The sequence below is a fragment of the Trachypithecus francoisi genome, unplaced genomic scaffold (assembly GCF_009764315.1).
Source record: "Trachypithecus francoisi isolate TF-2019V2 unplaced genomic scaffold, Tfra_2.0 Lachesis_group8, whole genome shotgun sequence".
Lineage (NCBI taxonomy): Eukaryota > Metazoa > Chordata > Mammalia > Primates > Cercopithecidae > Trachypithecus > Trachypithecus francoisi.
Genome location: NW_022681473.1, coordinates 64,063,023 through 64,086,760, shown reverse-complemented (window position 1 = coordinate 64,086,760; position 23,738 = coordinate 64,063,023). Strand labels below are relative to the sequence as shown.

Sequence of the window (23,738 nt, the reverse complement as noted above, 5' to 3'; positions counted from 1 at the left end):
AAAATCCAATGGGCCTTTGAGATAATGAATCTAATCCTCCTCTTTTCCCATTTTACAGACGGGAAAAATTGAGGCCCAGAAAAAATATGAAGTTCTGCAAATACACTCAGTGGGTGGTAAAGGGTTCAGGCAAAGTATATAGACTCTGGTCCAGATGCTTAGGTTCAAGTCCCAGCTATGCCACGGATGAGTTATGTGGTCTTGGGCATACTAGTTAACGTCTGTCCTCCAGATTCCCCATCTGTAAAATGAAATGAGATAGTACTTGCCTTATAAGATTGTTGTGAAGATCAGTGCCTGGCATGGGGTCAAGTGTTTTCTGTTCTAAATATACCTACTAAGTAAGGTTATGGGATTTTAAAAAGTTGTATTAGAGAAAAATACATTCTTCCCAACTTACAATTTCATTTTGGTGAAGCTATTTTACCCCAATTCTGGGCAAAATGATAGTGTTGGATTCTCTGTCTGCAGCCCACATCCCATGTCACCCTCAGTTACCAAAGATTCTTTGTGGGGCTTTAGACCATATGCTAGGAGTGCTGGGTGCCCAGCTAGGACAAGGTAGGCACAACGAGGAGACCAGAGGAAGAAACATAGCAGCCCCCCACAGCATAGCCATGAAGCCAGGATTAGCACAGGCAGAGAACGTCCACTCATCTCTTCATTCATTGGTTCGGGCCATTCTCATTCACATGTTCATTCTCTTGTTTTCACATGACAGGGATTCACTGAGTCCTCTCTACCAGCTAGATACATGAGGGCATAGTGTATAGGTGGACATGGAGATATGGGGATACAGATACAGATATGCTAGTCTGATGGAGGAGACCAGTGTGAACCACCTGATGGAAGAGACTTTTCAGAGCAGAATGAAAGACAGAGCAAGGCCTGGGTGGTTGACTAGGATTTCCATGGGTGGAGAAGGGTGGGAAGACACTCCGGGTGAGGAGGAAGGTTGAGGGACACAGCACCCCTCTACCATGTTCCCCTCCTCACCATAACCCTCTGTTCTTGCAGACTGATCTCTTCTCACACAGGGTCTGACAAAGAAATCTGAGGAGAAAGAAAATTGCTGGTTCCATGGGGCTGGCCTTTGAGATGCAGCCTCTGCCCCTCCCTGACCCCTCTCCTCACACAGGGTCTAAGGAGACCAGTCTGCAAGGGAAGAGGGTTGTGGTGAGGAGGAGAACATGCTAGAGGGGTGCTGCATCCCTCAACCTTCCTTTGGAAGGCCTTCACCCTCAGATCCCACCCCCAGGGACAGCCCTTTGTCTCAGATAACTGGGGACTGCAGTCTGCCACTTGCACACCCTGGTGAGACTGATCCTCCTGGGACCCCCTCCCCTCCCTCTTGGAAGGAGGCAGGGGGCTGCAGGAGGGGATCCAGTGCACAGCTCTCCGGGAAAACCTTCAGGGCTGTGTCAGGAAAGACAGGTCTGACCATCACCCCGGCTCCCTTGTCTATTTTCTGAGGACCTAGGAGAGCTGAGCTGTTCTCCCAGTTCCTGGCAGGGGCTGGCCTCAAGGAGGGTGCTCTTGGCTCCCACCTCCAGGCAGCAGCTGACCTTGGCGCTGACATCTGTCACTAGCTCTTGGGTCCTAAGTCCTGGACCAGACCAGACCCCAGCCGCTTCCTGAGCTGGACTCTGCCCATGGTGCGGGGGGCTTGCTAACAAGTGGCTCTGACTACATCCTTCTCTCCATTCCTCTGCCCTTTGGGGGAAAGGCCCAAACCCTTTTCCTGACATTCAAGACCCCTGCCAAGCCCTCCAGCCCTATCTGAAGTACACCAGGGCCACTCTGCCCTTGCCTCTTCCTCTTTCGTCACACATTCCCAAGACGTGGAGACTCCCACACAGCCAGTGGCAGCCAGAGAGCCAGACTCCCTCTTCAGCCTCCCCATCACCACTATTCCCTTCACACAAAGTGCCATTCAACTAATCTCCATTCATCAAAACCCTAAGTATCTATCTAGCTCCAGATCTCACCTTGCTTCATTCTTTTTTTTAATCCCCCCCAGCTGGGTGGAATCCCTTCCTCTGGGCCTCCTAACTCTGTGGGCCTCCTTTAAGTCAATGCTGAACCCAGCCTTCCTGCCCAAAGTCACAGTTCCTTGCGTCTACCTGCCCCCCATCCCCCACAACCCCTGCACTGGCCCATGGCCCCAAGATGCACTGACACTCACAGGCAGCCTCCTGTCCCTGCAGCACGCTGGTGGTCCAGTGTGTTGGGGCAAAGGGAAGCCAGACCTGAGGCTCCCCACTCTCCTGCCCTCAGCTAGGCTGCAACTCATCTGACAGGGTGAGCAGCTTCAGCTTCCTCTGTTTCCTGGCAGGACTGTCTCTGACTAAAAGAGTCTCTGTGGGGGCCACCGGCTCCCTGCCATCCCCAACACCACGCCTAGCGCCTGGCGGAAACTGGGCTTAGAGGAGCAAGGAGACGGAAAAAAGGCGTCCTTCCCGGAACGCTCCTCTACCCCAGCAGGGGAAAGAGGGGGATGGGGGCAGAGGAGGAGGGGTAGGGGAGAACCAGAGGCTGTCAGCACCATAGAACCAGCAATTTTCTTTCTGCTCAACCGTCTCTCAGTCTTCGCAACTGTCAAATGGGTAGGGCAGTGATTAGAGAGCTCGTGGCTCCTCCTTTAGCTATAACACTCAGAGCCACGGGGAGTCCATCCCTCCTCCCAGCCATTCACTCCCCCATCTAGCCTTCCTTCCCTCATTCAATAGCTCACTCACCAACATGTCCATCTACCCATCCCTCCATGTGGCAATCCACTTATGTACATACTTACTCAGCCCCCTTCTCCCTCCCTCTTTCCCTCTTCTCCTTTTCTCCACACACATTTATCGAGTACCTACTATATGTCACCAGATCCTCCAACGTTCCCCCATTTCACAGTGACTGCTTCTTCCACACAGCAGGTGCAGAGCGCATAAGGAGTGATGGACATGGGCTGTGGAGATAGATGTGATGCCCCTGAGGACCCAGTTGCCTGTGCCACATCCTCCCCATCCCCTCCTCACCACCAAACTGGCCTCAGAGCTGTTAGGAGACCAGAGCGGGAGATGTGGCTCCTCATTGTCCCGGGGAGGCCAGATCCAGAGTGGGAAGCAGCATTCCAAGAGGGTGACCTGGAGGAGGTGGGCTTTGATTTGGAGCAGCTGAGGTAGCAAGGCGGGTGGCAGGAGAGGATTGTGTGGGGAAAGAATGCCGCCTTGGGAGTTTGAGGCCCAGGTTCTTACTCCACCTTTGCCCCCAATCACTGACTAGATAAGCCCCTTCCCTTCTCTGAGCCTCCTGGGTAGAATACAGTCATACTGACCACCAGTGTGCTGGGAGGATGAAGTGCCACTCAGGGCGGCTCATCTTCTACCCTGGGAGGTGCAGAGGAGACTCTTAGAGCCTAGAGCATCAGAGCTGAAGGTGCCCTTAAAGGCACCGATCTCACCCCAAAGCCATTTTTACAGGCAAGGGGATTGAGGAACAGAGTGGGAACGCAAAGTTTGGATCACACTGAGAAAAATCAGGTTTGAACTTCTGATAAACACTTGGTCAGTTGTGCACAGATCAAGCACCTACTGCTTGCTCAGGCCTGTGCTAAGAGGTCACTTCTGCCAGCTGAGTGTGGACCTCCTGGTCGGATTTGACCTGTGCTGTGGCCCAGGAGAGCAAGGTGGCCTTCAGCTCAACAGCCAGTCCTTTGCTGGGTCCCTGGGACAACCTCCCACAGCCACTCCCAGCAGGATGGGTCGCTGTCCCAGGAATGGGAACAGATCTGAGGGCTCCTAGGAGGTGTTGGCCCCAAGGCAGGGCAGGGCAGGGCTTAGGTAAGAAGCCTAAGTGGTCTCAGCCCCTGCAACCTGGATGGATGGGAAACACAAAGCTGTCCCCATCATGTCTTATCCGCCCAGACGTGCAGATCTGGAGACCCCTAATCCCACTGCTCTGCTCAGATAAGGGCACTTGGACTAACCTCAGAGGGGAAGAAAAGGCTCATGGGGTCCCACCTGACAGATGGAGAAAGAAACTAAGGCCAGCTGCCCCTTCCCCACCCTCTTATCAGGGGTTTAAGGGCATACGAGAGGCCTGGCCTGGCACCTCAACAACCACTGAGTACCCACTACCCACTGGCCTTTTAGTTCTTTGCCTTCCTAACAAAGTCTAGGTTTGAGGGCTCTCAGGACCTTGGAACTACAGCATCCTAGGGCTTGGGACTTCAAAGAATTTAAGGATGACTGAATCGGACCCAAGGAACTGCCCTACTCTCACCGGGCCTTAGCTTTGCCCATGGACCTGGCTAGGCCTAGAGGAGGGGGCGGGGCCTGAGAGGGAGCACTCAAGTCTGAGGGGTCATGGGTGCACCTGGGAGGGAGTAACCTGTAAAGCTCATGGAGAAAGCATGTCCACTGCTGGGCACTGAAGGACCAGAGGGACCTGGATACACAACAAGGCTGAAGAGGGCATCACAGGCAGGAGGTCCACTGTGGGCAAAGGCACAGAAGTGGGGAATGAGCTTAACCTCTGTGAGAAATTAATAAATATAAAAGCCAGAGCAATGGATGAGCTCTGCAAAGAGGGGGCTTCAGATGGGAGGCCTGAGAGGAGCTGGCCCATCACAAAACCTCCAAGGTGCAGCCTTCTTCTGGCAGAGATCCTCCCTCCTTGGCCTCCCAAAGTATTGGAATTACAGGCATGCACCACTATGCCCGGCCACGGCCAGTCTCTCTCCTTTCTTTCTTTCTTTCTTTCTTTCTTTCTTTCTTTCTTTCTTCTTTCTTTCTTTCTTCTTTCTTTCTTTCTTCCTTCCTTCTTCCTTCCTTCCTTCCTTCCTTCCTTCCTTCCTCTCTCTCTCTTTCTTCTTTTTTTCTTTTCTTTTCTTTTTTTTTAAGATGGAGTTTCACTCTTGTTGCCCAGGTTGGAGTAAAATGGCACGATCTTGGCTCACCGCAACCTCCGCCTCCCAGGTTCAAGCGATTCTTCTGCCTCAGCCTCCCAAGTAGCTGGGATGTACAGGCATGTGCCACCATACCAGGCTAATTTTGTACTTTTAGTAGAGATGGGGTTTCTCCATGTTGGTTAGGCTGGTCTTGAACTTCCGACCTCAGGTAATCCACCTGCCTTGGCCTCCCAAAGTGCTGGGATTACAGGCGTGAGCCACTGTGTATGGCCAGTGTTGTTTCTTAAATGCCTATTCTGTGCCAGATGTTTTATCTGCAGTCCTGGGCAATTTGGTGGGGGGTGGATTATTCCCTCCCCTTTACATATGAAGAAACTAAGACTTAGGAAGGGCCAGTGAGTTTTCCAAGCTATCCCAGCCACGTGGCATTTCAGCACGTTCTTCTTGACTCTAAGGCCCCCTTCTTCATTGTTCCCCCGAAGTTGGAGCTTAGATGCTCAAACCAGGGGATTCCCAGGGGCGTTGGGTCTTCCCTGCGTTGAGACTCTGTAGCCATGAGATGGCACCAGCGGACAGCCAGCCCTGCTCTGTCACACAGCCAGTGAGGGGTGAGGGCAAGGCTGGTCTGCCCACAGCGGAAGGCCTCCCCTCGGGGCTGGCACTGAGCAGCCTCCTGACTGGGTTTCCAGTCTCATTTCCTCTTGACCCACTCCCCAACCTTCCTTCCACTCACCCTCCCCAGATGAGCTCAGGCTCTCATTCTCAGGTCCTCACCCTGGTCAGTGTGGTCACAGGAGCCACTGGGGACATAGCAGGGACAACAGGGTCAGCACCAAGCCCTATCTGTCTGAGGTAGAGGCCCTGGCCCCAGGCATCCACCACCCATCTCCACCCCAGGTACACCTTTGGCAAAATATGGCAGCCCCTCACCTCACAGCAGGGACAGCCTCTTCCAGTTTCCTTTTTCCAGTTGAGGCAACAACCATGGGGTCAGTTCTAGAGCAGGAGCAATTCACTATGGACATAGGAAGAAATGACAAGGGGCCCAGCCCTTCAGGCTGCTTAGATCCTATGGTCTCAGGATAAACTTTACATGACCCCAGAGCCTCCCCCATCCCCTGAGGCCTTCATATCTAGCAGGGATGAGGGGATCTGTTGGCCAAAGGCAGGAGCTGGAAGCCTGAGTCACTGTCTGCCAGCCAGCTGAGGCAGGAACCAGCTCAGACGAAGCTGGATGTGGAAGAGGCTTCCTAACCTTGGCCTGCCTGCCTGCTGGGAAATAAAGGCCTGGAAATCCCCTTGCTGGGCCCCTGACCAGTGAATTAGCGGCAAGGGCACAGGATGCCAAGGGTCAAGAGTTAGCTTCCTTCCCCTAAGGAGTCAGACAGGCTGGGATTGACAACCAACTTGCTGTGTGACCTAGGGTAAGCCACCTACCGTCTCTGAGCCTGGGTAAACAGGGCCACTTATGGTGCCTACCTACCATACAGAGTCACTATACCCTCTGTGCCCCAGTCATCAACACAATCCTGACTCTGGACAGCCTCTAGCCTGAGGCAGGGTTGCCCTGGAGCCCACTTGAGGCCAGCTTGAGGCCAGGTTCCTAATGTAAGTGCCTCCCTGGCACCCAGAAGACAGAGGGCCGGAAGCAGAGTCCTCTCACCTGGAGGAGTTCTGGTCCTACCTGTGGCATCTGGCTGGCTACAGAATGACAAACCTGGCAGAAGGGAACATGGAAGGCAGGGGCTCTGATTTCTCTTCTCCTTTCCCACTTCCCCTTCTCACCTCCGGCTCAACAGGAATTAAATCTAAAACTGAAACAGCCATTTTTAGTGAAAAGAAGAGGAAGCTGCAGCTTTGGGGAATTTGGGGGTGGGGGCTGCTTCCTTTGGTTTCTCTCCAGCCTCTTCAAGCTTAGCAAAGATGAAACTTACATCTCCCAAGACCCCACTATGTATGAGGGGCCCCAGCTGCCCAAGAGTGCACCCAGAAGCCCCACCACAACCTGGACACATGTATTAATTGAGCACTGATGATAAACCAAGCATTGTGCAAAATGCTTAATGTGCCTTGTCTCATTCACTCTTCAAAACTACTGTTTCCACTTTACAAATGAGGTGACTGAGGCACCACAAAGTCAGCAAGAGGTTCTTTCTTGGGAATGTGAATGAAGAGGGCTAGAGACCACGCAGCCCCAGTGGGCACAAGGCTGAGAGGTCAAGGGCAGCCCTGAGACTGAGGAACTGTGGATAGCACAGAGGCCCAGGGAGCAGCTGTGACAGGGCAGCCCCCAGTGAGCAGAGGGACGGCTTGTGGTGCCCAGCCCTTATAAGTCCACGCTTACAGGACCACCGCACCTTCCACCCAGTGCTCCAGGAGATCCCCAGGGCCTCCTAAACAACTCGTCCCTGGAGATAGTGGGAGAGGCTCTCTGTGCCTTGCTTGGACCACCAGGCTGTCCCATTTGTTTGTCTCCTTGTGGGAGAGGCTACTTGGTTCTCCCTTCAAGAAGGAACCTGCTGCTTAGCTGCAAGTAACACAGTTGGCTGATGGCCTCAGTTAGTGCCTTAAGGATCTGCCCATCCTCCCAGATAACCAGGCTTCAGTCTGTGGGGGAACAGATGGCCCAGGTCCAGCTGCCTGGTTCAGCTCCTCTGTAGCTTCTTCCCACTCAGTTCCCAGATCCCCTCTTATGATGATGACCCTGCCCTCTGATTTTCCTTTGGGGGATCCCCCTTCTCCCATCTAGAGTCTTGGGGATCTGGGAGTGATGGGTCTGTGATTGAAGCCTGCCAATTAAAGAAGAGTGGGCCCCTCAGGCCTGTAACTGGCTTGGGGTGGAGGAGTGATCTTCACTGCATGCCTCAGAGTCAATTCTGGTGCTTTTACTGGAGCATCGGGAAGGAGACAGGTCTTCCACAGCATTTGCAAAGCTAGTAGAAAGCGAGGCAGGAGCTGCTGGAGCCAGGTGAACTAAGTTCCAGGCACTGTCCTGGGCGATGGAGATACTGCCACCAGGGAGAAGACTGTCCACATAGAAAGCCAAGGAATGGCAGAGATGATAGACGGGGATGCATCGTTTCCTGAGAACAGCATTGAGTGCCTGGTTTCAGCTGTGCCTGAGGTTTTACCTTTGGTATCATGAGCTGATAAACTCCCTTTTTGCCTCAATCCATTTAACCTAGGATTCTGTCACATGAAACTAGGAGTCCTGCCTGTAGATCTGCACCTTGTGCCCAGGAAGAGAGGTGACATTTCCCTGTGGGAAAACGGAGGCCAGAGAGGTTAGGAACTTGCCCAAAGTGCACTATAAACCCACCATGACACCCTGTTTCTCAGGAAGAGTGGCCTAAGAAAGGACAAAGAAATGGAGGTCAGGGGCCAGGGCAGAGAAGACCAGCCAAAGGGGCAGTGTCAGACTCCCTCCCTTTCCTTCTCTAACTGTGCTAGCAACTGGGGACAAGGTCTGCTTTGCCTCTGGGGCCTCAGAGACGAGTACAGGCTTTGGCTCCCAAGAGGCACTGGGAAATGTTGGATGATTGGATCCAGTCTATAAAGAGGAGCCGCAGGGCTCTGTCCTTGGTGCTGCTGGTTCCTTTTTTTTTTTTTTTTTTTTTTTTTTTTTTTAATATTTGTCTTGGCTGATGTGGAGATTTGTCAAGCAGAATGAAGGTAATGGGTTCAGGAGTAGCACCTCTGAGACTGCTTGGGTCCCCCAGTCCCCACCTCAGGAAAGGCAGGCCACCAACCCTGCCAAGTGGTTATTGTGGGTTATGATCCTGCCCATTTCCCAGGCAGACCCTGAGGCCCGAAGGTAGGCAGTTTTGTCCACAACTCGTACAGGTAAGGTTTGGGTGTGGAGGGGGAGCCTCAGGGAACTCCTCCCCTCCCGTGAAAGGCAGCCCTTGCCTTGATTCCTGCTCTGATCGTCCCTAGCTCTTCCTAGGGCCTCAGCCCACCTGGCAGAGATAAGACATCCAGCTGGACTCAGGGGTCAATGACAGGCCTCTGAGTTCCAAACAGTCAAGGCTAGGGAGGCCTTAAGGTCACCTGACCCAGAGGTCTCCCCACCATCCCCTCAGAGAAGGGGGCTCTCTGAAGCCTTCCTGATTGGGCTTATTTGGCCCCTGCCTGCATACTTCCCATTACAGGGAGCTCACTCCTCTCCTAGGCCACTGCACTCCACCTGCAAAGCCCACTGGGAGATATGCTTTGTCACACCAAGCCCCGAGATCTGTCCCTAGTGACTGCTCTCCCACACCGGTCCAGCTTGCCCCTGGGGCCATAGAGCTTGGCTGCCCCAGGACACCCTGCAGAGATTGTCCCAAGACCATCCATCTATTGGTCTTCATTCTCACCAGGCAATTTCAGGCACATGTCCAGGCCCCAGGAGACCTAGTGGTGGATCCTCAAGGATGAGGCTGTGGTCTGTGACTGTTTTCAAACCTGAAGACAAAACCCTTTGCTACCCTCTGTCCTGTTTCATTGCCTGCCTGGGGCCTGTAAAGGGGGCATGGTCTCTTCTTTTGGGAGGAGGAAACTAAGGCCCCCAACAGCTTAGTTACTTGCCAGGGCCACCAATCCATCAGTGGTCTTCCAATCAGCTGAACCGCCTGCTGCCAAACCCCAAATCTTCACCCTCAAACTGGCCCATTTCTGGCCAGTCCAGTGTGGGAAGAAGAGGGCTCTGTGGGTGTCTGAGGGGTGGCCTGGGAGGAAGAGGTCAAAGTCAGGGGCAACTACCTCATTCAAAGTGCAATGTAGGAGGTCAGCAGGCGACAGGTGGCTCCCGCGGTGGAGTGTGCATGAAGAACACAGGACAGGCTGGGTGCGGTGGCTCACACCTGGAATCTAAGCACTTTGGGAGGCCAAGGCGGGAGGATCACTTGAGCCCAGAAGTTCGAGACCAGGCTGGGCAACATAGAGAAAGCCTGTCTCTACCAAAAAATGTTTAAAAATTAACTGGGTGTGTTGGTGTGTGTCTGTAACCCCAGCTACTTGGGAGGCTGAGGTGGGAAAATCGCTTGAGCCTGGGAGGTCGAGGCTGCAGTGAGCTATGATCACACCACTGCATTCCAGCCTGGACTACAGAGCAAGCCCCTGTATCAAAAAAGGATGCAGGACAGACCCCCTCAGGTGGTCACTTAAATGACACCTTCTCCATGGGACCTTCTCCTACCACTCTAAGCTAAAATTATAATCTCCTACCCAGCACATGCACACGTGTGATTCCCATGCCCCTTCTCTGCTATATTTTTCTCCTTAGCATTTAAAATCTTTTAATACACTGTTCTACTTATTTATTGGTTATTGTCTCTCTCTCCTGACTGGAACATAAACTTCACCAGAGCAGGGGTTTTCATGTTTTTTTCACTGCTGCATGTACTTAGGACAGTGTCTGGCATATAGTAGGTGCTCAATAAATATTTATTGAGTGAATGAACAAATAAATTCCAGAGATGGTTCAATTATGTCTACACAGAGAGGACTGGCTGCACGGGGGACTTTGCTTGAGGCTGTTCATATAGCAAGCTGTAGTTTGTACTTAAGAGTATGTGTTTATTGGGGATTGGGAGCAGATAGAGATTAAATGTGAGCACCAAAGGCCTTTAAGCCAGCCCTGGGGCTGCTTCTGCCTGGCTGTGTGTGTGAGATTTGGGCTGTGAACAGTCCCAGCTGAGAGGGGTGAATAGGACTTGGCCTAGCAGGGCTGGGCAGCCTGCATCTCCCTCCTGCCCGGTCTGAGGTTTTCTCTGGCACTCTCACCTCCCTGCACAGGATCACTCTCTCTGCACTGGGCCCCTGGCCCAGAATCTTTCTGGCTTCTTTCCCTTCCCTTGCCAGCCTAGGCCTCCCTCCCAGGACCCAGGATTCCCGTGAACACAACCAATCAATTCATGTCCTTCATTCATGGTGTCACCAGACTGCTCCATCCTGCACTGTGGGGCTGAGTAGAGCTGGAGGACATGACTCAGTTGAGTGCCTAAGGCCCTGCAGACCCTGTCACTGCCCCACTTGGCTGGGTCCCCAAACTTCTGTCTGTCCTAGGGCATCCTCTCTCCTCTCTCTTCTAAGCCTGGGCCCCATCTTTCTTGTCAGTCCCATACCCTCAACCCTACCAGCCCTCAGCTCCTCCTTCAGAGCAGACAGGCTTTCAGAGGGGCTGCCTTCAGTTTTCCACTGCCCAAATAAACCCCATGTCTGTACCTTCTCTCCTCACCCCTCCACAGCCCCGCGGGACCCCAGGTACTGCCTCCTGCCCCCTCTTCAGCACCCTCCCCGTGCTGCCTCTGCTCTTTCCTTTCCCCCAGCCCAAACACTCTCCAGTCCCCAGTCTCTCTCTCTCTCATCTGAGCAAAATGTCTTCCTTGACCTCTCGTGCCTCTCTGTCTGTTCCTCTTCCTCCCTGCACAATCAAGCTTCTGGAAGAGTCACCCACAAGCCCTGCCTCTACTTCCTCCCTGTACCCATTTCTCACCCCCTTACAGTCAGGCCCAGGGTAGAGCAAGGAGCCTTTGGGCCCAGCTCCGGGAAGAGCAGTGGGTACTCTGTCTTCTGGGTGAGGCTGGCAAGATGGAACCAAGGAGCCATCGACCGCCTGAGCTCCATCCACAAGGAAATCTCCAAAGTGATCTTGACAACACAGGCCTTGGGGAGAAAACAGCCCACTGAGGGTGACTGGGCTTGACATCCCTGAGCACCACTCAGGGCTGGTGCAGGGCTTGGGGAGGAGAGCCACCTCTCTGGCTTCCAGGAAAGGGCCTGGACTCTGCCTGGAAGGTGGGCAGGGATCAGGGCTGGCAGGGGCACCTCCAGGACGTCTGTTTAGCAGGGGATTAGGGAGGTGACGGGTTGGGATGATACCTTTGCATGGCTCATGACACTGGTTTGAGAAAACATCAATGGTTTCTGTCACAGAATAGGAGGGGTCGTTGTTTATGGAGCAGGTGAGGGTGGGGGTACACGGCTCCCCAGATTACTCCCTGGCACTGCCCCTGGGGACACAAAATGTGAGGATTCCCTCCTGGAACAGGTATGTCCTCAGAGCGCCCCAGAAAACCCAGAGTTCTTCAAGCCCCAGACCATGGAATTAGATCCAAATGCTCAATCCCAGCATTTGTACCCCTCTGTCACCCATCACTGTTCCCTCTGCAAAGCTTGGCACCCAACAGATGTGGGGGTTCCCGTCCTGACTCCACAGCTTATGAGCTGTGATTTTACCTCTCTGAGCCTCAGAGTCTTTAATTTTAAATACTGTCAACAGTCACAGCATCACTGGGGGCTCAAATGAAATAGTGGATCTAGATCACTAGCCTAATATCTAGTGCACAGTAAGTATTTGCTCAGTGGGGCTTCTATTATCGCCCATAATTTTATCATAGATCAGCCAAACTCATGAGAAATGACCTCCCTTGCTAGCCTTGCTCCCTTCCTTTCTCCCTCCCTCCCTCCTCCATTCATTCACTCATTCGCCATGCATTTACAAGGAGTCTCACAATGTGCAGGCACTTTTCTGGGCTCTGTCCTTTGAGGAGCCCCTGTTAGTGGAAAAGACAGATGAATATGTACGCCCATGGGTCTCTGGGAAGACAAAGGAGGTCTCCAACCCTGTCTGTGGTATCAAGGAAGGCTCCCTGGAGGAGATAATTCTTTGGTGCAGTGTGGAAAGGAAAAGGCAGGTGCTCTAGGCAGAGAGACCTGCTGGAGATGTGGGACCTCAGAGTACCTGCACGTGTTTGTGTTTGCAAGTGCTGAGGGGCCCTGCAGGAGGTAAGACCATGGGGTCATTAGGTCCAGGCCCAACAGGTCTCAAAATGACAGGCTACACATGTGGCCTCTGCATTGAGGGTGCCAGCTGAAGAAAGTCCTCATTGGGAGACCCCTTTCTAAAGCAGGGCAGAGGCATGATCAAATTTGAGACTTAGAAGGTCCCTCGGGCTGCTAGTTGGATGATGAATTGGTTGTGGTTGGATTCAGAGAAAATAGAGCCTAAAATGGGATTGTGGCCATAGAATGGGGAGCTCCAGGGACCAGCCTGTGGTAGACTCACGTCAAGGATCTCAAATGATAGGCTCACAGCAGTCTTCCCTGCCCCCTAACAAACCCTTAAAGCCAGAGTACTGGAAAGACAGATGTCCCACACCAGTCCTCAGGTCACAGGTGGAAAACTGAGGTCCAGAGCAGGCAAGAGGATGCTGTAGCCCTGCATGGAGCTTGTGGGGAGCCACCTATCTCTGTGTCCTGTCACCAAGCCTGCTGCTCCAGCCTGGCTCTCCTCTCCAGGGGCAGCAAAGGCATGGCTTTGATAGCGGGAGACTTGGAGGAGTAAAAGGATGACTTGCTCCAACTGCCAGACCCATGCAGGCCCTCCTCCATCAGACAGACTGGGGAGGGGAGCCCTTAGAGCTTCCAGAGTTCTCTCCTCTCCTTTGCACCCATTTTGCGGTGAAGGAAACTGAGACCAAGAGAGGAGAGACATTCGGTTCCTGGGATAGCACAACCATCTGGACATGCGATGTCAGCTGCAGGAGACAGAATACCTGGCCCCAAGGCCTGGCCTTGCCTCTGGGCAGCTGGATTCACAGTTCCCGAGGACACTCAGCTGGTGAGGGGTGGAGCTCTAATGGCACCACTGTCTGGCTTCTGCCTGGCCCTCGTGCCCAGCACCATTCCCAGGAGTCACTACCTTTCCATCCTAGCCTGTGTCTGTAAGCCATGGCTGAGCAGGATAGAACAGGAAGGAACCGTGTGCCATCTGGTCCAGATCACTGTGGATGTGGGCTGGTCCCTTCTTGGATGGAAGAGCCTGGGCCCCACCCTGCCCAAGGGAGCCAGATGTCCTCAGCACAGCTCAGCTAGTCTGTGCCCCACTGGCTCTTCCAGGGTGGGCTTGGGTGGTGAAGCCCAACTCTGGTTCTTGGAGTTTACAGACTTGACCTGGCACCTTGAGTGTCCAGTCTATGCTTGACCTGGACTGTACTAGGGAATGAGGATGGGCTGAGGGAGCGGATGAGCTGATATAGCAGACACAGTTACCAGCCATTTAGAGTAGTCAGTACCAAGTGCCTGCTGTCCTCTAATCCACCTGGAGAGGCCAGCAGGGCAGGACTTGCAATTTCTCTGGTGGAAAAACTGAAGTCCCACTTTATGTCAATCACCAAGCCCTGTTTGTGCTCCATTTTCACATCTCAGACTCCTCTTCTCTTACCCCATGGCCCCTCCTCCGACCTAGACCACAGCCTCTTCATGCTTTCTGGTTTTCCATCTCCAGGGCCAGTCCAGCCCCTTTCTGTGGCCAGATGGACCCTTGCTCAGCAAAAGTCTGACTTCACTGTTTCTCTTTCTACGCCCTCTCTATATCTTCCCAGTGCCTGAGGATAAAGGCAAATCCAGTTCCTGTTGACCTCTCCACTCTCAGCTCCCACTTCTGCCCCTTGCACGCGATCTGCTGGGCTCTGATTTACTTTCAGTTCCTGCTCTTCTTTTCCCGCTCGTCAGTGCTGTTTCCACCACTGGATTTCTGTCTCCCCACATCTGTGGCTGGTCAACTCCCATTGTAAACTCAGGGACAGGAGACGCCCAGGTCCTGCCCACAGGCGCTCAGTGGGGACAAGGGACATCTACCTGATGATCCATAACCCGAAGCCCCAGAGTCAGTGCCCCAGAGTCCTGCCAGAACACAGGCAGGGAGGGATGGTTCCACAGGAGAGAAAGCTTGGTGAGGAGGTGACAGTGAAATGGTCAAGTGTATGTGGAGGTAAAAGGCAGAGTCTGTGAGAGACCTGTTGAAGGATGGTGAACAGAGCTGGAGCTGCTCTGCATGTGCTTGAAAAGAGGCCCAAACTAATAATGATGAAAATACAATTGTTGAAGACCTAGTGCGTGCCAGATGTGCATTGCCTCATTTAGTCTTCATAAGGACCCCGAAAGGTGGGACTGGTTATGATCTTCATTTTATACTTCTGGTGGGGAAACTGAGGCACAAAATTTAGCTCAAGGTAGCACTGGGAGAAAGAATGACTCCTGGGCTATTCTGAACCGAGGCAGCCTGGTTCTAGAATGCATATTCTTAGCTCCTACAATAGAGCAGGGCTGGGCTAGGAAGGATTTCAGGTGGCAGGGAAATCCAGCCCCTCTACTGCTCTGCCCCAACCTGCCCGGGGCCCAGACTGCCCTGGCCTCACCCTTCCATCAGTCACAGGGCCTCATAAATGCTGCGTCCTCTAGGAAATCTTCAGGGATCAAATAGAAGGATTCCCTCTACTTCTTCCAGGGCCCTAACAGGAAGCCTAAGGTAAGGGATACCCTTCTAAGCAGAACTTCCCAACCCTGGCTGCCCATCAGATTCCTGGACTCTTTCTGGGGAGGAATGTTTGCCTGTCCAGCATCTCTTCCTATTGGGAGCCTCTCACCCCATTCAGTGGAGATTTTCTTCATTCAAGGTGGTAACCAGACCCAGGATCCACCCAGACCCTTCGCCAGTGATTGGTTCAGGGGCAACCAATTAGAGTTTGCCCCAGGAATTTTTGTGGAATCAGCATGAAAGGTTCTCACTCTTTTTCTCCTGGATTATTAGCTGTGCGGACCATGAAAGCCTGGTGCTTCTGGAAAGAACTTGAGTGAGAATGTAGGAACCTGGTGGAAAGTCAGGAGAGAGCTGTTCATGGCATCCTTGTAAGTGCTGGATCTAGCCATGTCAGATCTAGGTCTACCTTGGACTTTTTATTTATATAAACTGATACACCTTTTCTTGCCCAAGCTAGTTGCATTTGTCTCTTGCAACCAAAATAACCCTGACTACCCAGACACCAAAAGCACAGGCAAGAACAATAACAGCAAATTAAGTAAGTTGAAATTTATCAAAATTTAAAACTATTGTACATCAAAAGACATTATCAACAGAGTTGGAAGGCAACCCACAGAATGGGAGCAAATATTTGCAAACTATATGTCTGATAAGGTATTAATATCTAGAAAGTATGAAGAACTCCTACAAACTAAACAACAAAAGAAACAACCCAATTCAAAAATCAGCAAAGGACTTAGATGTTTTTCCAAAGAAGATATACTAATGGCCAATAAGCACATGAAAAGATGCTCAACATTACTAATCAATAGGGAATGCAAATTAAAACCATGAGATACGACTTCACACCCATTAGGATGGCTGTTACTAAAAAAAAAAAAAAAAAAAAAAAAAAAAAAAAGACCAACCTAGGAAATAAGAAGTGTTGGTGAGGGTGTGGAGAAACTGGAAATCTTTGCATTACTGGTGGAATGTAAAATGATGTGGCCTCTGTGAAAAATATTTTGGCTGTTTATCAAAAAATAAGCATAAAATTACCATATAATCCAGCAGTTCTACTCCTAGAATTCCAACCAAAAGAATTGAAGGCAAGGACTCAAACAGAAGTTTATATATAAATGTTCATAGCAGCATTATTCACAATAGCCCAAAGGTAGAAACAAGCTAAACATCTGTAGATGGATGAATAGATAAATAAAATCTGATATATATATACACAATAGATTATTATTCAGCCTTAAAAAATGAAATTCTGATACATACTACAACATGGATGAAACTTGAAAACTTTATTCCAAGAACAATAAGTCAGTCAAAAAGGGACAAATACTGTATGATTCTACTTATATAAGGTACCTAGAAGAGTCAAATTCATTGAGACAGAAAGTAGAGTGGGGGTTGCCAGGGTTTGAGAGGGTGGGAGAATGGGGAGTTATTATTTAATGGGCATAGAGTTTCAGTGGATAACTTTAAAAAGTCCTGGAGGGCTGGGCACTGTGGCTCATGTCTGTAATCCCAGCACTTTGGGAGGCTGAGGCAGGCGGGCAGATTACATGAGGTCAGAAGTTTGAGACCAGCCTGACCAACATGGTGAAACTCCGTCTCTACTAAAAATACAAAAACTAGTTGGTCATGGTGGTGTGTGCCTATAATCCCAGCTGAGGCAGAAGAATCACTTGAACCTGGGAGGCAGAGATTGCAGTGAGCCAAGATTGCGCCACTGCACTCCAGCTTGGGTGACTAAACAAGACTCCATCTCAAATAAATAAATAAATAAATAGTCCCGGAGATGGATGGTGATGATGTGATGGTTGCCCAACATTGTGCGTATACTTAATACCAGTGAATTAATTGTACAATCAAAAAGGATTAAAATCATAAATTTTGTTATGTATATTTTATCATAATAAAAGACAAACAAAATAACAATAAACAAACAAACAAAACTTGGCCTTGACCAGCACATCTACTACTGTACTGGGAGACAATTCTCCCAGGGCCAATCAGATTTCTGCATGTTTTGTGAGCAGAGACAGACTACCTTTGGTCCAGAGGATCTTTTCAAGGATATTTGTAGAGCAGACAGCCTTGGAAGATAAAGATAAAAATAGTATCCCCTTCTGGAGCCAAAACCAGGTTTATTGACTGTCTGGTGGGCAGGCTTGCTGCCCCTTGTGAAAGACGCGGATTGCCTAAGCTCCACGTTCCTTACCTTGTCGTGCAAGCCATTGCATGTGCAGGTATTACCTGGACCCCTTTGCATTGTCCTGCAGGAATTGGGGAACAAGTGCAAATGCTGATATTTGGGCTACTTCTGTTGTTGTGAGGAAGAAAGTTCTTTATCTTTAACCAGAAGTCTTGTGTCTTCTGCCAGCATCTATGAAACTATAGCAGGCCAGCTCATTGGCTTGGAAGTGTGGTCAGATCACAGGCCCTTCCCACTTTCTTCATACTTTTTGCATCGAAATATCGGGTGGGAGAAAAAAAAAATCTGTATTTCTGGCTCATGCCTGTAATCCCAGCACTTTGGGAGGCCGAGGTGGGCAGATCACTTGAGGTCAGGAGTTTGAGACTGGCCTGGCCAACATGGTGAAACCCTGTCTCTACCAAAAATACAAAAATTAGCCAGGTGTGGTGGTGCATGTCTGTAATCCCAGCTACTTGGGAGGCTGAGGCAGGAGAATCGCTTGAACCTGGGAGGCAGAGGTTGCAGTGAGCTGAGATTGTGCCAGTGTACTCCAGCCTGGGTGACAGAGTGAAACTGTGTCTCAAAAACAATTCTGTATTTCTGACATTATGATGCAGTGGGCCAACTTGGGTTTATAGGAATCTTGCCCTAGACCTAAACCCCTGAAGAGTTGGTTTCCTCCTTTTGAAGGCTGCTTCTCCCTTTTCACTCCAGCTGCCAGGACACTCACAGTGAAGTTTCCCTGTTCACCTACCTGAGGACCAACATTCATCTCAACCTTCTATGTAATTTCTATATTCCTGCTCCTGGATTTAAAACAATTAAGATGTAATTCACATACCGTAAAATTCAGCCTTTCAAAGTGGACAATTCAGAGGTTTTTAGCATATTCACAAGATTGTGCAACCATCATCACTATCTAATTTCAGAATATTTTAATAACCATAGAAAGAAATCCTGTATCCAATAACAGTTACTCCCCATTCCTTTTTTTCCGCATCCTCCTGGAAACTATGAATCTCCTTTTTATATTTATGAATTTGCCTGTTCTGGACATTTTATGTAAATTGAATCATACAATGTTCACCATTTGGTGTCTGACTTTTGCTTAGTGTGTCTTCAAGGTTCATCCATGTTGTAGTATAAATAAAAACTTCTGGCCAGGCGCGGTGGCTCAAGCCTGTAATCCCAGCACTTTGGGAGGCCGAGACGGGCGGATCACGAGGTCAGGAGATCGAGACCATCCTGGCTAACATGGTGAAATCCCGTCTCTACTAAAAAAATACAAAAAACTAGCTGGGTGAGGTGGCGGGCGCCTGTAGTCCCAGCTACTTGGGAGGCTGAGGCAGGAGAATGGCCTAAACCCGGGAGGCGGAGCTTGCAGTGAGCTGAGATCTGGCCACTGCAGTTCAGCCTGGGCAACAGAGCGAGACTCTGTCTCAAAAAAAAAAAAAAAAAAAAAAAAAAAACCACTTCATTTTTATGGCTGAATAATATTCCATTGTATGGATAGACCACATAATGTTTATCTGTTCATCCATGCTGGCATTCTGGGTTATTCCCACTTTTTGGCTATTATGAATAATTCTGTTATGAACATTTATGTAGAAGTTTTTGTGTTTTAAATTTTCTTATGTATACACCTTGGAACCAGGGGGTCATATGGTAACTCTATGTTTAACCTTTTGAGGTGCTAACTGCATTCCAAAATGGCTATATACTTTTTCATTCTCGCTAGCAATGTATGAGACTTCCAATTTCTTCATAGCCTCAGCAACAACACTTGTTATTGTCTGTCTTTTTAATTGTAGCCATTTTAGTGGGTGTAAAGTGGTATTATATTGTGGTCTTGATTTGCGTTTCCCTAATTGTTCCTTTTCTTATGTTGTCATTCATATTTTACCATTTCATGATATGCTCTGAAGCCTGACATCTTGTGGAACAAGTACCCCATGGAGTGGGACAGTCATGAGTTTCAGGGACAGATAGTCCCAGGTTTGAACCCCTTTGCATCTACTAGTTATGTGACCTCGAGCAAGTTATTTAACTCTCTGAGTCTCAGTTTCCTCACTTATTCTATGTGAGTTATAGTATTAACTGCTCTTGGTGTTGCTGTTATTATAAGATAAATCTATGATAAACCCCCTGAGTGGGCCTGGCACAAAACAAGTCCTCCATGAATCTCACCAATGAATCCAAGAGTCAGAAGGGGAGATTTACTGCCTGGGAGGAGACCTAGGCTGGGGACTGTTTAGCTTTTAATCTATCATCTGCTTTACTACAGCAACTTTTTACAACAGAGGCATTTTTGTGCCAAACATTAGCCTCTCTGTGCCTCTGTTTCCCCTTCATGCTATGGAGGTGTGTCCTCCTCAGGAGCATGGTGGGCCGCAATGCGAAGGCATGAGGAATGAGACTGCACCATGCTGTCAAGTACTGGTGAATCTGCAGGATAGGTTCTGGCACTTCCAAGTCTGTCTCTTGCCTCAACCATCAGATTAGCCGCTGCCTGAGGCAATTTCTTCCCCCCTCAGACAATGGGCTCTCCTTCTCCTGTGCAGATCTGTCCCCTCGTGCCTCTGTCCCTCAATAGAAGGGACAGGGCACTCAGGAACTGTGGGCTGATTTGAAAGGCTGGTTCCTATCCCTCTGGTATGACAGAAACAAGGTTATCCCTCACTCTGAGTTGAGATCTGCCTCCTGGTACCATAGGACAGCCCCAACTCCGTCCCAGGCAAGCAAAACCGGAACTGCCCTGGGAGTCAGGATGCCAGGCTCTGTCTCAGCTACTGCAAAGTTCATCTTCCTGGAGCTCAGTACCCAGCCCAGCCCCTGAGTTCCTAAGGAGCGAGTTGGACCCACTAACCCCTGGGTCCCTGGCATCCACACAGAGCTGGGCACAGAAGCCACTGACCGAGCCTACACCATCTCTATAGACCAATGACTGCATCTTGTGCAGACCCTGCCCTCCCATGGAACTATTAATGACAGGGCCAGCCCTGGGACAGGGGAAGCAGCAAGATATCACCCCATGCCCAGGCATTGGCCCTAACTAGACAAGCCAACAGTCAGAGAGGGAGAGTCAGAGCCTGGGCTGCCAGATCCCCACCCCAGCCTGAAATAGAAACCCATTTCAGAGACAAATGGGGAAATGGTCCCAAGGCAGGAGGGGGCAGTGTGGGCTGTTGCACCCAGCTTCCTGAGAGTCTCAACGGGCCCCGAGAGTGCTGTAATGGGCACCTGTTGCCAGGCTCTGCCGACTCACTCTAACGCTAAGGAACCAGGAAAGCTAGGTTCAGAGCTCTGGGTGTGGACACTGACAAATTACAGTCCCAGCTCCCACATTGGACAGGATCCTTTAATTTCTCTGAGCCTCAGCTTCCTCTGCTGTAAAAATAGGAATAACAATAATCCTGATTGCTTTCGTTTTCTTTTATTTTCTTTCTTTCATTTTTTTTTTGGAGACAGAGTCTTGCTCTTGTCGCCCAGGCTGGAGTACAGTGGCACGATCTCAGCTCGCTGTAACCTCCACCTCCCGGCTTCAAGGGATTCTCCTGCCTCAGCCTCCCGATGATTTCATTTTTGTGTAAAACACTTGACACATTGTAGTTGCTCAATGACAGATCTTGTTGTTATTACCTAACTTTCTCTTTCAGCTCAATTTTGATGGAAGCTGGACGTTCTCACTCTCGCATACACACCCAGGGGTTTGGCACACACACAGTTGCACCTTCTGGGGCACAACACTTTATGTTTGCAAAGGGCCTTCTTATTTTTCATCTCATTGATACTGAGGGGTGGAGAGGTTCCCTGAATCTGACCCATTCTAGAGCTGGCAAGAGATGAGAGTCCCAAATATCTTCAAGAGTTGGGACTGAACGCATGGGCTGGGCTGCCTGTTTTCTCTGTGTGGGTGTCAGCAGAGCTGAATGGCAATAGAAACTCCGGAAAAGTTTTAACCCAGCTCTCCCAGATAGGTCCTTTCACCCTTAACAGGTCACACCTGGACTCAGGGACTCATTTTTTTTTTTTCCAAACCACTCTCGTGGGGCCAGCTCCAGGCTGTCTTAAGATTTAGCTGGAATGGCAGAGGTGAGAGGCTTCCCAAGGGTCTCCTCTGTGGACAATTATTCGCTCACTAATCCTTCCTACTCACTCCCTCAACCAAAGTTCCTGGGGAGTTCTGGGGGCAGGGCCCAGCCTCCTCTGTGAGGGCTGCTCTCCAGCATACTACACTTAGCAGTGTTCACATAGCAGCGAGAGACCACTGTTGCCCCCATTTTAGAGAGTAAAAAATTGAGGCCCAGAGAGGAAAAGTGTCCTTGCCAGCCATTTGGACTCATACCCAGACCTTTGTGGCTCTGAGTCCTGCCTGAGCTATTCCACTTCTTCAGCAAGGCACAGCCCAGCACCAATGTGTCCATCTCCTCCCCGCCCCCGCTGACCCCATCCTGCGTGCCTCAGCCCTCCGAGCTATGCAGTCTGCAGGCTCCAGGCACAGTCAGGCAGAGGAAGGAGGAGGACCCCAGTGTCTGCCCCAATGCCGCTCTTGCCTGTGATGAACCTCGGTGGCTGCAAGTGGACTGCATGTACTCAGGAAGATGCTAGGGGAGCTGAGGGGCGTAAGCCCTTCCAGGCATGGACCCAGAAAACTCACCCAGGAGTTAGCGAGTGCCCCGCTTGCAGTCCGTGAAGTGCTGGAGCAAATTCCCACTCGTGGAGCAGCCCCTGCTACCAGTCAGTTCTATGCCTGAAACTGTCGCGTGCAATGTCTGGCAGAAGTCTGGAGAGGCAGCAGATGAGGAAACCGAGAGACTTGGGGAGAGGAAGTAACTTGCCACAGCACAGAGCTGGCAAGCAGCAGGGCCAGGACTCGAATCCTGAGAACCCTGAAGCTCAAGTCCTTTACACCAATGCTGACTCATCCTCTACCCAGCTGCCCGCAAGTCACTTTCTTCACCCTCTGTTTGCTCACCCAAACAAGCAGCATCACCAATTTAGCCCAAGTGACTGTTGGGAGGATGGAGTGAGATAACATTTCAGGACAAGGGCCTGGCACACGGAAGGCACGCATTGGGTGGCTGTTTTTTCTCCTCCTCTCCATTCTCACCCCAGCCCTCTCCTGGCTTCTCTGGAGTCTGGAGATGGCTCTGCTTCTGCTCATTGCTGCCGCAGGAAACCATTAACCTGGTTTTCTCAGCAGTGCCTGGAAGGTCCATTAAGAGAGGCTGAGACCCCAAGATTAATGGCTGTGTTATCTGTGGCTCCAACCCTGTGGGCCTAGACAACTTCCACCCAGGGATGAGGATGGCACCGATGATGGAGGGTGATCCTGGGGGAAAGGCTGACCCCAGGCGACCCTCCCTTCCCCAACGCCAATCCATCCTTGAGCTTGAGCTTTATGAGGAGAAGGCAGCCAGGGCGGCTCTACCTAGGCCAATGGTGGGCCCTCCCTGCCTGTAAGATGACTCATTCTCCCGCTTCCTCCACCTCCTTTTCTTTGTTACAGGTACTTATTGGGCATCTACTCTGTTCAGGTAGTGTTCAAGGCACTTGAGGTCAAAAAACAAAGTCCCACCCTTGAGACACCTGTAGTCTAGCAGGGGAGATTAGTTTCTTTTGGTTAATGAGTAATATAGCAGGCCAGATAGTGATAAGAGCGGCGGTAGAGAAACATGAAGGAAGGTAAGTGGCAGAGAGCTAGGGGGCTGCAGCCTCGGACAGGTGGACAGGCCCCATCTGGATTTGCCAGATCACCCTCTCCCGGCCACCTAGCCTGGAGGAGACCCTTCCCCAGGCCCCAAGCCCCCACTCTGTGCCAGACCCTGCGTTGGTGGATCTCAGCAGCAGGCCAGTGCCAAGGCTGAGACTTCCTGGGCACAGGCAGCAACTCAGGGCCACCAGGGCTTTGACAGGGAGCATCCTGAGCTGGTACCCCACTCCCAGCCCTGGGGAAGCTCTCTGCTTCCTCTGTGGTCCAGAGAGGGAGCACATCCCTCAACCAATCCCCAATCCCAATATCCCAGTAGAGAGGGCACTGGACCCAGAGAGGGTCAGGGCTTGCCTGGGTCACACAGCAAGGCAGAGCTCCCCATCCTGCCCTCTCTTGGCATGTCCACAAAGGTAGGTTCAGGGGTGAGCCTCCCAGCACAGTGCTGGCCTGTGAGGGGCTGGCTGTGCCCCCCATCAGCTCCTGGTAAAGGAGTATGAGGTGTTTCTGTGGCAGGCCTATCTGGTAGTGTCAGCCTGCCCCACCCTCTAGGCTCTGACAGCCAAATTCTCCTACCCTAAGCCCCAGGAAGCTGAAAGCATTTTCCTTGCAACCCCAGCTCATGAGAGTTTTG

The 23,738-nt window shown here is 51.0% G+C and overlaps 1 protein-coding gene across 3 annotated transcripts in view; it reads right to left on the bottom strand.

Moving 5' to 3' along the window:
- Window positions 1-23,738, bottom strand: part of P2RY6 (pyrimidinergic receptor P2Y6) — a 33,012-nt gene that overhangs the window by 3,514 nt on the left and 5,760 nt on the right. The window contains exon 1 of one of the 3 annotated variants that reach the window (XM_033205343.1): window positions 22,052-22,370. The exons of 1 other annotated variant lie outside the window; for it this stretch is intronic. The gene's annotated coding sequence lies outside the window, so the exon portion shown is untranslated. Of the gene's footprint in view, window positions 1-22,051; window positions 22,371-23,738 lie in introns of those variants that run through there. One more of the 3 variants, XM_033205342.1, reaches the window with a different exon arrangement.